Genomic DNA, 12,828 nt, shown 5'->3' on the forward strand with positions numbered 1-12,828 from the left:
GTGTAGGTCAAAGTCCGCCGATCGCAGCATTCCCCTATTTTGTAAAATTATTTTTTACTCTCCTGGGTGTTGCAATGGATATCAATGATTCATATGATTGCCCTCAGTAAAAAAACACAAGAAACAGGAATGCAATCAGTTACAAACACTCAGGTTCTCTGCTTCATAAGATGTCGCCGGCGATCGGGAAGACGCTGAGCAGAGGGCACCGTCGCGTAAAACAACGTGAGTCGGCGGAAACTGCCGGACGGTGCTTCAGGCCGGATTCGAACCGGCGATGCCATTCTTAAAGTGCTATGTAGCACAGCGCTGCCTTTCCCATGTGTGCTACGGAGACGCTGATTAGTGCAGTGCTCATTATACATGATTAGAGTCTCGTGACTGCCGGCTACTGCGTGCGTGCGTGCGTAGGTCAAAGTCCGCTGATCGCGGCATTCCCCTATTTTGTAAAATTATTTTTTACTCCTCTGGGTGTTGCAATGAATATCAATGATTCATATGATTGCCCTCAGTAAAAAAAGACAAGAAACAGGACGCAAACAGTTACAAACACTCAGGTTCTCTGCTTCATAAGATGTCGCGGGCGATCGGGAAGACGCTGAGCAGAGGGCACCGTCGCGTAAAACAACGTGAGTCCGCGGAAACTGCCGGACCTTCAGGCCGGATTCGAACTGGCGATGCCATTCTTAAAGTGCTATGTAGCACAGCGCTGCCTTTCCCATGTGTGCTACGGAGACGCTGATTAATGCAGTGCTCATTATACATGATTAGAGTTTCGTGACTGCCGGCTACTGCGTGCGTGCGTGCGTAGGTCAAAGTCCGCTGATCGCGGCATTCCCCTATTTTGTAAAATTATTTTTTACTCCTCTGGGTGTTGCAATGGATATCAATGATTCATATGATTGCCCTCAGTAAAAAAACACAAGAAACAGGACGCAAACAGTTACAAACACTCAGGTTCTCTGCTTCATAACATGTCGCGGGCGATCGGGAAGACGCTGAACAGAGGGCACCGTCGCGTAAAACATCGTGAGACCGCGGAAACAGCCGGACTGTGCTTCAGGCTGGATTCGAACCTGCGATGACATTCTTAAAGTGCTATGTAGCACAGCGCTGCCTTTCCCATGTGTGCTACGGAGACACCATTAATGCAGTGCTCATTATACATGATTAGAGTCTCGTGACTGCCGGCTACTGCGTGCGTGCGTGTGTAGGTCAAAGTCCGCCGCAGCATTCCCCTATTTTGTAAAATTATTTTTTACTCTCCTGGGTGTTGCAATGGATATCAATGATTCATATGATTGCCCTCAGTAAAAAAACACAAGAAACAGGAATGCAATCAGTTACAAACACTCAGGTTCTCTGCTTCATAAGATGTCGCCGGCGATCGGGAAGACGCTGAGCAGAGGGCACCGTCGCGTAAAACAACGCGAGACCGCGGAAATGGCCGGACGGTGCTTCAGGCTGGATTCGAACCTGCGATGACATTCTTCAAGTGCTATGTAGCACAGCGCTGCCTTTCCCATGTGTGCTACGGAGACACCATTAATGCAGTGCTCATTATACATGATTAGAGTCTCGTGACTGCCGGCTACTGCGTGCTTGCGTGCGTGTGTAGGTCAAAGTCCGCCGATCGCAGCATTCCCCTATTTTGTAAAATTATTTTTTACTCTCCTGGGTGTTGCAATGGATATCAATGATTCATATGATTGCCCTCAGTAAAAAAAACACAAGAAACAGGAATGCAATCAGTTACAAACACTCAGGTTCTCTGCTTCATAAGATGTCGCCGGCGATCGGGAAGACGCTGAGCAGAGGGCACCGTCGCGTAAAACAACGCGAGACCACGGAAATGGCCGGACGGTGCTTCAGGCTGGATTCGAACCTGCGATGACATTCTTAAAGTGCTATGTAGCACAGCGCTGCCTTTCCCATGTGTGCTACGGAGACACCATTAATGCAGTGCTCATTATACATGATTAGAGTCTCGTGACTGCCGGCTACTGCGTGCGTGCGTGCGTGTGTAGGTCAAAGTCCGCTGATCGCGGCATTCCCCTATTTTGTAAAATTATTTTTTACTCCTCTGGGTGTTGCAATGGATATCAATGATTCATATGATTGCCCTCAGTAAAAAAACACAAGAAACAGGACGCAAACAGTTACAAACACTCAGGTTCTCTACTTCATAAGATGTCGCGGGCGATCGGGAAGACGCTGAGCAGAGGGCACCGTCGCGTAAAACAACGTGAGTCCGCGCAAAACTGCCGGACGGTGCTTCAGGCCGGATTCGAACCTGCGATGACATTCTTAAAGTGCTATGTAGCACAGCGCTGCCTTTCCCATGTGTGCTACGGAGACACCGATTAATGCAGTCCTCATTATACATGATTAGAGTCTCGTGACTGCCGGCTACTGCTTGCGTGCGTGCGTGTGTAGGTCAAAGTCCGCCGATCGCAGCATTCCCCTATTTTGTAAAATTATTTTTTACTCTCCTGGGTGTTGCAATGGATATCAATGATTCATATGATTGCCCTCAGTAAAAAAACACAAGAAACAGGAATGCAATCAGTTACAAACACTCAGGTTCTCTGCTTCATAAGATGTCGCCGGCGATCGGGAAGACGCTGAGCAGAGGGCACCGTCGCGTAAAACAACGCGAGACCGCGGAAATGGCCGGACGGTGCTTCAGGCCTTATTCGAACGTGCAATGCCATTCTTAAAGTGCTATGTAGCACAGCGCTGCCTTTCCCATATGTGCTACGGAGATGCTGATTAGTGCAGTGCTCATTATACATGATTAGAGTCTCGTGACTGCCGGCTACTGCGTGCGTGCGTGTGTAGGTCAAAGTCCGCCGATCGCAGCATTCCCCTATTTTGTAAAATATTTTTTTACTCCTCTGGGTGTTGCAATGGATATCAATGATTCATATGATTGCCCTCAGTAAAAAAACACAAGAAACAGGAATGCAATCAGTTACAAACACTCAGGTTCTCTGCTTCATAAGATGTCGCCGGCGATCGGGAAGACGCTGAGCAGAGGGCACCGTCGCGTAAAACAACGCGAGACCGCGGAAATGGCCGGACGGTGCTTCAGGCTGGATTCGAACCTGCGATGACATTCTTAAAGTGCTATGTAGCACAGCGCTGCCTTTCCCATGTGTGCTACGGAGACACCATTAATGCAGTGCTCATTATACATGATTAGAGTCTCGTGACTGCCGGCTACTGCGTGCGTGCGTGCGTGTGTAGGTCAAAGTCCGCCGATCGCAGCATTCCCCTATTTTGTAAAATTATTTTTTACTCTCCTGGGTGTTGCAATGGATATCAATGATTCATATGATTGCCCTCAGTAAAAAAACACAAGAAACAGGAATGCAATCAGTTACAAACACTCAGGTTCTCTGCTTCATAAGATGTCGCCGGCGATCGGGAAGACGCTGAGCAGAGGGCACCGTCGCGTAAAACAACGTGAGTCGGCGGAAACTGCCGGACGGTGCTTCAGGCCGGATTCGAACCGGCGATGCCATTCTTAAAGTGCTATGTAGCACAGCGCTGCCTTTCCCATGTGTGCTACGGAGACGCTGATTAATGCAGTGCGAATTATACATGATTAGAGTCTCGTGACTGCCGGCTACTGCGTGCGTGCGTGCGTAGGTCAAAGTCCGCTGATCGCGGCATTCCCCTATTTTGTAAAATTATTTTTTACTCTCCTGGGTGTTGCAATGGATATCAATGATTCATATGATTGCCCTCAGTAAAAAAACACAAGAAACAGGAATGCAATCAGTTACAAACACTCAGGTTCTCTGCTTCATAAGATGTCGCCGGCGATCGGGAAGACGCTGAGCAGAGGGCACCGTCGCGTAAAACAACGTGAGTCCGCGGAAACTGCCGGACGGTGCTTCAGGCCGGATTCGAACCGGCGATGCCATTCTTAAAGTGCTATGTAGCACAGCGCTGCCTTTCCCATGTGTGCTACGGAGACGCTGATTAATGCAGTGCTCATTATACATGATTAGAGTCTCGTGACTGCCGGCTACTGCGTGCGTGCGTGCGTAGGTCAAAGTCCGCTGATCGCGGCATTCCCCTATTAGGTAAAATTATTTTTTACTCTCCTGGGTGTTGCAATGGATATCAATGATTCATATCATTGCCCTCAGTAAAAAAACACAAGAAACAGGAATGCAATCAGTTACAAACACTCAGGTTCTCTGCTTCATAAGATGTCGCCGGCGATCGGGAAGACGCTGAGCAGAGGGCACCGTCGCGTAAAACAACGTGAGTCCGCGGAAACTGCCGGACGCTGCTTCAGGCCGGATTCGAACCGGCGATGCCATTCTTAAAGAGCTATGTAGCACAGCGCTGCCTTTCCCATGTGTGCTACGGAGACGCTGATTAATGCAGTGCGAATTATACATGATTAGAGTGATCGCAGCATTCCCCTATTTTGTAAAATTATTTTTTACTCTCCTGGGTGTTGCAATGGATATCAATGATTCATATGATTGCCCTCAGTAAAAAAACACAAGAAACAGGAATGCAATCAGTTACAAACACTCAGGTTCTCTGCTTCATAAGATGTCGCCGGCGATCGGGAAGACGCTGAGCAGAGGGCACCGTCGCGTAAAACAACGTGAGTCCGCGGAAACTGCCGGACGCTGCTTCAGGCCGGATTCGAACCGGCGATGCCATTCTTAAAGAGCTATGTAGCACAGCGCTGCCTTTCCCATGTGTGCTACGGAGACGCTGATTAATGCAGTGCTCATTATACATGATTAGAGTCTCGTGACTGCCGGCTACTGCGTGCGTGCGTGCGTAGGTCAAAGTCCGCTGATCGCGGCATTCCCCTATTTTGTAAAATTATTTTTTACTCCTCTGGGTGTTGCAATGGATATCAATGATTCATATGATTGCCCTCAGTAAAAAAACACAAGAAACAGGACGCAAACAGTTACAAACACTCAGGTTCTCTACTTCATAAGATGTCGCGGGCGATCGAGAAGACGCTGAGCAGAGGACACCGTCGCGTAAAACAACATGAGTCCGCGGAAACTGCCGGACGGTGCTTCAGGCCGGATTCGAACCTGCGATGACATTCTTAAAGTGCTATGTAGCACAGCGCTGCCTTTCCCATGTGTGCTACGGAGACACCATTAATGCAGTGCTCATTATACATGATTAGAGTCTCGTGACTGCCGGCTACTGCGTGCGTGCGTGCGTGTGTAGGTCAAAGTCCGCCGATCGCAGCATTCCCCTATTTTGTAAAATTATTTTTTACTCTCCTGGGTGTTGCAATGGATATCAATGATTCATATGATTGCCCTCAGTAAAAAAACACAAGAAACAGGAATGCAATCAGTTACAAACACTCAGGTTCTCTGCTTCATAAGATGTCGCCGGCGATCGGGAAGACGCTGAGCAGAGGGCACGTCGCGTAAAACAACGCGAGACCGCGGAAATGGCCGGACGGTGCTTCAGGCCTTATTCGAACGTGCAATGCCATTCTTAAAGTGCTATGTAGCACAGCGCTGCCTTTCCCATATGTGCTACGGAGATGCTGATTAGTGCAGTGCTCATTATACATGATTAGAGTCTCGTGACTGCCGGCTACTGCGTGCGTGCGTGCGTGTGTAGGTCAAAGTCCGCCGATCGCAGCATTCCCCTATTTTGTAAAATATTTTTTTACTCCTCTGGGTGTTGCAATGGATATCAATGATTCATATGATTGCCCTCAGTAAAAAAACACAAGAAACAGGAATGCAATCAGTTACAAACACTCAGGTTCTCTGCTTCATAAGATGTCGCCGGCGATCGGGAAGACGCTGAGCAGAGGGCACCGTCGCGTAAAACAACGCGAGACCGCGGAAATGGCCGGACGGTGCTTCAGGCTGGATTCGAACCTGCGATGACATTCTTAAAGTGCTATGTAGCACAGCGCTGCCTTTCCCATGTGTGCTACGGAGACACCATTAATGCAGTGCTCATTATACATGATTAGAGTCTCGTGACTGCCGGCTACTGCGTGCGTGCGTGCGTGTGTAGGTCAAAGTCCGCCGATCGCAGCATTCCCCTATTTTGTAAAATTATTTTTTACTCCTCTGGGTGTTGCAATGGATATCAATGATTCATATGATTGCCCTCAGTAAAAAAACACAAGAAACAGGACGCAAACAGTTACAAACACTCAGGTTCTCTACTTCATAAGATGTCGCGGGCGATCGGGAAGACGCTGAGCAGAGGGCACCGTCGCGTAAAACAACGTGAGTCCGCGGAAACTGCCGGACGGTGCTTCAGGCCGGATTCGAACCTGCGATGACATTCTTAAAGTGCTATGTAGCACAGCGCTGCCTTTCCCATGTGTGCTACGGAGACACCGATTAATGCAGTCCTCATTATACATGATTAGAGTCTCGTGACTGCCGGCTACTGCTTGCGTGCGTGCGTGTGTAGGTCAAAGTCCGCCGATCGCAGCATTCCCCTATTTTGTAAAATTATTTTTTACTCTCCTGGGTGTTGCAATGGATATCAATGATTCATATGATTGCCCTCAGTAAAAAAACACAAGAAACAGGAATGCAATCAGTTACAAACACTCAGGTTCTCTGCTTCATAAGATGTCGCCGGCGATCGGGAAGACGCTGAGCAGAGGGCACCGTCGCGTAAAACAACGCGAGACCGCGGAAATGGCCGGACGGTGCTTCAGGCCTTATTCGAACGTGCAATGCCATTCTTAAAGTGCTATGTAGCACAGCGCTGCCTTTCCCATATGTGCTACGGAGATGCTGATTAGTGCAGTGCTCATTATACATGATTAGAGTCTCGTGACTGCCGGCTACTGCGTGCGTGCGTGTGTAGGTCAAAGTCCGCCGATCGCAGCATTCCCCTATTTTGTAAAATATTTTTTTACTCCTCTGGGTGTTGCAATGGATATCAATGATTCATATGATTGCCCTCAGTAAAAAAACACAAGAAACAGGAATGCAATCAGTTACAAACACTCAGGTTCTCTGCTTCATAAGATGTCGCCGGCGATCGGGAAGACGCTGAGCAGAGGGCACCGTCGCGTAAAACAACGCGAGACCGCGGAAATGGCCGGACGGTGCTTCAGGCTGGATTCGAACCTGCGATGACATTCTTAAAGTGCTATGTAGCACAGCGCTGCCTTTCCCATGTGTGCTACGGAGACACCATTAATGCAGTGCTCATTATACATGATTAGAGTCTCGTGACTGCCGGCTACTGCGTGCGTGCGTGCGTGTGTAGGTCAAAGTCCGCCGATCGCAGCATTCCCCTATTTTGTAAAATTATTTTTTACTCTCCTGGGTGTTGCAATGGATATCAATGATTCATATGATTGCCCTCAGTAAAAAAACACAAGAAACAGGAATGCAATCAGTTACAAACACTCAGGTTCTCTGCTTCATAAGATGTCGCCGGCGATCGGGAAGACGCTGAGCAGAGGGCACCGTCGCGTAAAACAACGTGAGTCGGCGGAAACTGCCGGACGGTGCTTCAGGCCGGATTCGAACCGGCGATGCCATTCTTAAAGTGCTATGTAGCACAGCGCTGCCTTTCCCATGTGTGCTACGGAGACGCTGATTAATGCAGTGCGAATTATACATGATTAGAGTCTCGTGACTGCCGGCTACTGCGTGCGTGCGTGCGTAGGTCAAAGTCCGCTGATCGCGGCATTCCCCTATTTTGTAAAATTATTTTTTACTCTCCTGGGTGTTGCAATGGATATCAATGATTCATATGATTGCCCTCAGTAAAAAAACACAAGAAACAGGAATGCAATCAGTTACAAACACTCAGGTTCTCTGCTTCATAAGATGTCGCCGGCGATCGGGAAGACGCTGAGCAGAGGGCACCGTCGCGTAAAACAACGTGAGTCCGCGGAAACTGCCGGACGGTGCTTCAGGCCGGATTCGAACCGGCGATGCCATTCTTAAAGTGCTATGTAGCACAGCGCTGCCTTTCCCATGTGTGCTACGGAGACGCTGATTAATGCAGTGCTCATTATACATGATTAGAGTCTCGTGACTGCCGGCTACTGCGTGCGTGCGTGCGTAGGTCAAAGTCCGCTGATCGCGGCATTCCCCTATTAGGTAAAATTATTTTTTACTCTCCTGGGTGTTGCAATGGATATCAATGATTCATATGATTGCCCTCAGTAAAAAAACACAAGAAACAGGAATGCAATCAGTTACAAACACTCAGGTTCTCTGCTTCATAAGATGTCGCCGGCGATCGGGAAGACGCTGAGCAGAGGGCACCGTCGCGTAAAACAACGTGAGTCCGCGGAAACTGCCGGACGCTGCTTCAGGCCGGATTCGAACCGGCGATGCCATTCTTAAAGAGCTATGTAGCACAGCGCTGCCTTTCCCATGTGTGCTACGGAGACGCTGATTAATGCAGTGCGAATTATACATGATTAGAGTGATCGCGGCATTCCCCTATTAGGTAAAATTATTTTTTACTCTCCTGGGTGTTGCAATGGATATCAATGATTCATATCATTGCCCTCAGTAAAAAAACACAAGAAACAGGAATGCAATCAGTTACAAACACTCAGGTTCTCTGCTTCATAAGATGTCGCCGGCGATCGGGAAGACGCTGAGCAGAGGGCACCGTCGCGTAAAACAACGTGAGTCCGCGGAAACTGCCGGACGCTGCTTCAGGCCGGATTCGAACCGGCGATGCCATTCTTAAAGAGCTATGTAGCACAGCGCTGCCTTTCCCATGTGTGCTACGGAGACGCTGATTAATGCAGTGCTCATTATACATGATTAGAGTCTCGTGACTGCCGGCTACTGCGTGCGTGCGTGCGTAGGTCAAAGTCCGCTGATCGCGGCATTCCCCTATTTTGTAAAATTATTTTTTACTCCTCTGGGTGTTGCAATGGATATCAATGATTCATATGATTGCCCTCAGTAAAAAAACACAAGAAACAGGACGCAAACAGTTACAAACACTCAGGTTCTCTACTTCATAAGATGTCGCGGGCGATCGAGAAGACGCTGAGCAGAGGACACCGTCGCGTAAAACAACATGAGTCCGCGGAAACTGCCGGACGGTGCTTCAGGCCGGATTCGAACCTGCGATGACATTCTTAAAGTGCTATGTAGCACAGCGCTGCCTTTCCCATGTGTGCTACGGAGACACCATTAATGCAGTGCTCATTATACATGATTAGAGTCTCGTGACTGCCGGCTACTGCGTGCGTGCGTGCGTGTGTAGGTCAAAGTCCGCCGATCGCAGCATTCCCCTATTTTGTAAAATTATTTTTTACTCTCCTGGGTGTTGCAATGGATATCAATGATTCATATGATTGCCCTCAGTAAAAAAACACAAGAAACAGGAATGCAATCAGTTACAAACACTCAGGTTCTCTGCTTCATAAGATGTCGCCGGCGATCGGGAAGACGCTGAGCAGAGGGCACGTCGCGTAAAACAACGCGAGACCGCGGAAATGGCCGGACGGTGCTTCAGGCCTTATTCGAACGTGCAATGCCATTCTTAAAGTGCTATGTAGCACAGCGCTGCCTTTCCCATATGTGCTACGGAGATGCTGATTAGTGCAGTGCTCATTATACATGATTAGAGTCTCGTGACTGCCGGCTACTGCGTGCGTGCGTGCGTGTGTAGGTCAAAGTCCGCCGATCGCAGCATTCCCCTATTTTGTAAAATATTTTTTTACTCCTCTGGGTGTTGCAATGGATATCAATGATTCATATGATTGCCCTCAGTAAAAAAACACAAGAAACAGGAATGCAATCAGTTACAAACACTCAGGTTCTCTGCTTCATAAGATGTCGCCGGCGATCGGGAAGACGCTGAGCAGAGGGCACCGTCGCGTAAAACAACGCGAGACCGCGGAAATGGCCGGACGGTGCTTCAGGCTGGATTCGAACCTGCGATGACATTCTTAAAGTGCTATGTAGCACAGCGCTGCCTTTCCCATGTGTGCTACGGAGACACCATTAATGCAGTGCTCATTATACATGATTAGAGTCTCGTGACTGCCGGCTACTGCGTGCGTGCGTGCGTGTGTAGGTCAAAGTCCGCCGATCGATCGCAGCATTCCCCTATTTTGTAAAATTATTTTTTACTCCTCTGGGTGTTGCAATGGATATCAATGATTCATATGATTGCCCTCAGTAAAAAAACACAAGAAACAGGACGCAAACAGTTACAAACACTCAGGTTCTCTACTTCATAAGATGTCGCGGGCGATCGGGAAGACGCTGAGCAGAGGGCACCGTCGCGTAAAACAACGTGAGTCCGCGGAAACTGCCGGACGGTGCTTCAGGCCGGATTCGAACCTGCGATGACATTCTTAAAGTGCTATGTAGCACAGCGCTGCCTTTCCCATGTGTGCTACGGAGACACCGATTAATGCAGTCCTCATTATACATGATTAGAGTCTCGTGACTGCCGGCTACTGCTTGCGTGCGTGCGTGTGTAGGTCAAAGTCCGCCGATCGCAGCATTCCCCTATTTTGTAAAATTATTTTTTACTCTCCTGGGTGTTGCAATGGATATCAATGATTCATATGATTGCCCTCAGTAAAAAAACACAAGAAACAGGAATGCAATCAGTTACAAACACTCAGGTTCTCTGCTTCATAAGATGTCGCCGGCGATCGGGAAGACGCTGAGCAGAGGGCACCGTCGCGTAAAACAACGCGAGACCGCGGAAATGGCCGGACGGTGCTTCAGGCCTTATTCGAACGTGCAATGCCATTCTTAAAGTGCTATGTAGCACAGCGCTGCCTTTCCCATGTGTGCTACGGAGATGCTGATTAGTGCAGTGCTCATTATACATGATTAGAGTCTCGTGACTGCCGGCTACTGCGTGCGTGCGTGTGTAGGTCAAAGTCCGCCGATCGCAGCATTCCCCTATTTTGTAAAATATTTTTTTACTCCTCTGGGTGTTGCAATGGATATCAATGATTCATATGATTGCCCTCAGTAAAAAAACACAAGAAACAGGAATGCAATCAGTTACAAACACTCAGGTTCTCTGCTTCATAAGATGTCGCCGGCGATCGGGAAGACGCTGAGCAGAGGGCACCGTCGCGTAAAACAACGCGAGACCGCGGAAATGGCCGGATGGTGCTTCAGGCTGGATTCGAACCTGCGATGACATTCTTAAAGTGCTATGTAGCACAGCGCTGCATTTCCCATGTGTGCTACGGAGACACCATTAATGCAGTGCTCATTATACATGATTAGAGTCTCGTGACTGCCGGCTACTGCGTGCGTGCGTGCGTGTGTAGGTCAAAGTCCGCCGATCGCAGCATTCCCCTATTTTGTAAAATTATTTTTTACTCTCCTGGGTGTTGCAATGGATATCAATGATTCATATGATTGCCCTCAGTAAAAAAACACAAGAAACAGGAATGCAATCAGTTACAAACACTCAGGTTCTCTGCTTCATAAGATGTCGCCGGCAATCGGGAAGACGCTGAGCAGAGGGCACCGTCGCGTAAAACAACGCGAGACCGCGGAAATGGCCGGACGGTGCTTCAGGCCGGATTCGAACCTGCGATGACATTCTTAAAGTGCTATGTAGCACAGCGCTGCCTTTCCCATGTGTGCTACGGAGACGCTGATTAATGCAGTGCGATTTATACATGATTAGAGTCTCGTGACTGCCGGCTACTGCGTGCGTGCGTGCGTAGGTCAAAGTCCGCTGATCGCGGCATTCCCCTATTTTGTAAAATTATTTTTTACTCCTCTGGGTGTTGCAATGGATATCAATGATTCATATGATTGCCCTCAGTAAAAAAACACAAGAAACAGGACGCAAACAGTTACAAACACTCAGGTTCTCTACTTCATAAGATGTCGCGGGCGATCGGGAAGACGCTGAGCAGAGGGCACCGTCGCGTAAAACAACGTGAGTCCGCGGAAACTGCCGGACGGTGCTTCAGGCCGGATTCGAACCTGCGATGACATTCTTAAAGTGCTATGTAGCACAGCGCTGCCTTTCCCATGTGTGCTACGGAGACACCGATTAATGCAGTCCTCATTATACATGATTAGAGTCTCGTGACTGCCGGCTACTGCTTGCGTGCGTGCGTGTGTAGGTCAAAGTCCGCCGATCGCAGCATTCCCCTATTTTGTAAAATTATTTTTTACTCTCCTGGGTGTTGCAATGGATATCAATGATTCATATGATTGCCCTCAGTAAAAAAACACAAGAAACAGGAATGCAATCAGTTACAAACACTCAGGTTCTCTGCTTCATAAGATGTCGCCGGCGATCGGGAAGACGCTGAGCAGAGGGCACGTCGCGTAAAACAACGCGAGACCGCGGAAATGGCCGGACGGTGCTTCAGGCCTTATTCGAACGTGCAATGCCATTCTTAAAGTGCTATGTAGCACAGCGCTGCCTTTCCCATATGTGCTACGGAGATGCTGATTAGTGCAGTGCTCATTATACATGATTAGAGTCTCGTGACTGCCGGCTACTGCGTGCGTGCGTGCGTGTGTAGGTCAAAGTCCGCCGATCGCAGCATTCCCCTATTTTGTAAAATATTTTTTTACTCCTCTGGGTGTTGCAATGGATATCAATGATTCATATGATTGCCCTCAGTAAAAAAACACAAGAAACAGGAATGCAATCAGTTACAAACACTCAGGTTCTCTGCTTCATAAGATGTCGCCGGCGATCGGGAAGACGCTGAGCAGAGGGCACCGTCGCGTAAAACAACGCGAGACCGCGGAAATGGCCGGACGGTGCTTCAGGCTGGATTCGAACCTGCGATGACATTCTTAAAGTGCTATGTAGCACAGCGCTGCCTTTCCCATGTGTGCTACG

Source organism: Alosa pseudoharengus, unplaced genomic scaffold (assembly GCF_046254945.1).
Source record: "Alosa pseudoharengus isolate Yale_2024_CS ecotype anadromous, Long Island Sound unplaced genomic scaffold, YU_APseudo_1.1 YU_APseudo_1.1_scf_35, whole genome shotgun sequence".
In the NCBI taxonomy this organism is placed as follows: domain Eukaryota; kingdom Metazoa; phylum Chordata; class Actinopteri; order Clupeiformes; family Clupeidae; genus Alosa; species Alosa pseudoharengus.